Here is a 2,366-nt window from a genome sequence, read left to right on the forward strand (position 1 = left end):
CTGATCATTCATCTTGGTATGCCATGAAAATTCTCCTTTGACAGTAAGTTAATAACATTTCCTGCCCAGCAAGGATCCAGGCAACATTATCTTTCTGCTTGTTCCTACTTGTGGTTGGGCAGAAGCACATCAGGGTTAAATTTGAAGATTTGTGTGCTGATTTTTTTCAACCAAACTAGTGGACCTATTAAGAAGCATTTTTCTTTCTCTATACAAAAGAAACCTTTCTCCATTCAAACTAAAGTACATGTGATCAAGTCTCATTTGACACAAATTCTTTTTGTACCATAAACCTCCTCTAAATTTTGGACATGAGTCAGAGTTTTTGTTGCTGAACTGAGTTTGCTGTTGAAGTCAGTTTATTCTATTATTTCATTAGATAAAGGTCATTAGTAACTCTATATAACTTTTCTGTGATTTTTCTAATCTCTGCACATCTGGTAAAATTCTAAATTATGGTGCAAGCCAAAAATGGAAAGCACCTTTCCTGGGGTACTGCTGCTTTTCTTCAGACACCTTCAAATATAACTGACTGATTACCTCTAAGACAAACATGAGAAATCAGTCTCCACATCTTGAAAACACAAATTTAATTTAATATATTATTTTCCTTATTTTCTGCCTTGTAATTTCTCTTGAGCCAAAGGCAAAGACATGTACATAGTTGAACAGTTGAATATTTCTCACTGGAGCCCTCCTCCTCAATAACAAACTACTCAAGTGGGATTCAGCCATACAGCTCTGCACCTGATGCCACCAGAAATGTCCCATCTAGCAACCAGATCCACTGCAGTAGGCACAAGCCTCCCCTACCCCTCAGAGTTGTAGATGTGAGCTCCATCTCCCTTACAGCAGTACTGGTGGTTACAACATGTTATAACATGGCATCCAGTCTGTCTAACATGGGAACTTAATTTATGTCTTAATCTAGGCTGGGAATACCTGTATTTCCTATTCAGGCAACAGAGGTAGACATATAGAGCTCCTGAAAGAGAATACTACTACTGTGTATCTCTACATAAGCACCTAAGTTACAGGGACTGCAATCTACCCTAAAGTTATAAAATCAGGACACTGGGAAGCAGACTGAGGCAGTATGTCAAAAAAATGTTAGAAATTCAAAACATTTATGTGAAAAGCAGAAGCTGTTGGCTTTGTCTCACTTGGGGGAATACATCCTCCAGTAGGGACCTCAAACTGTTAGAGATGTCTTAAAAGACAGATGCATCAAAAGGCAAGCTTCTGCTATAGGCATTTGAGGAATAGTTTCCCCCAAAAAACTCCCATATTTTCACAAAGTGTGAAGCAGAGGAGCATTACCCAATATTTATTTCATTCCCAATCTGGCTACATAAGTATCAAATGAAGTCTTTAAATGACACAAAAGAGTAAAACATCTTTATGTGCATATATAAGGCCATGTTTTATTTTCATTTTATTGCTACATCTGACCTTTAATTTCCTCTGCTGCACTGGAGGTTTTTTACCATTTATTCAGCAATTCAGCTGTGTTATCTGATAGTACGTCTGAAAATTCCTACAGCCTAATTTTATAGCTCTGTAGCAATGTTTTTTTATCTTGATCTGTTTCATTCCCATCAAGTGAGAGAGTAGGCACCCAAGATAAAATAGCCTCATCTAATTAATGTGTATTACTTCCACTAGCAAGTACTCAAAAATTGGACCTTAATTGAAGAAACAGTCACAGAATTTTTTAAACAAAGTTAAAAAAAAAATTAAATGTGAGAAAATTGAATGTACTGGAACCTAAAATACATGGCTCCGAACCCAGACATCCAGATTTAGCAAAGTACTTGTTTGTCTCTGCTGGCCAAAACTGTAATGCCTCTTTAGTGCCAACAGTTTTTAAACAGTATGCTTTTACATTTTAAAGTGGGAAACTGTAATCCTTCTTACCCCTGTCCCTGAGCTATCCCATACCCAATAAACAATCCATTGTTGCTAAAAGTTCACTTTAAATGTTAAAAAATTTACAAATCATTTTATAGAGAAAAACATAAGCTTGGATGCCTAAATAGTCTTCTCTTTAAAATTTCTCATATTTGCTATTGATTAGGTGGTAATGGATTTTTTGAAATATATTTAATTTCTGTCAAAAAAACCCCACAAACCTGTGATCAGAAAGTATTGCATTTGTCTCACACGTACCAACTCTTTATTAAAAGCTTGGTATTTTTTTAAAGCCTATAGCACATAATTTAGAAAACAGGTTCGTTCAGAGATGCTTAGCCATCTTGCAGAGCCTATTTGGCATTGTATCACATTGCCTCTCAAATTTTTATCTGACAAGACCCATATGTGCCATCATTATCATTTAACCAAGGGATAGTTGAACAAAAGGGACT

The sequence above is a fragment of the Chaetura pelagica genome, unplaced genomic scaffold (assembly GCF_000747805.2).
Source record: "Chaetura pelagica isolate M959 unplaced genomic scaffold, ChaPel_1.0 scaffold150, whole genome shotgun sequence".
Lineage (NCBI taxonomy): Eukaryota > Metazoa > Chordata > Aves > Apodiformes > Apodidae > Chaetura > Chaetura pelagica.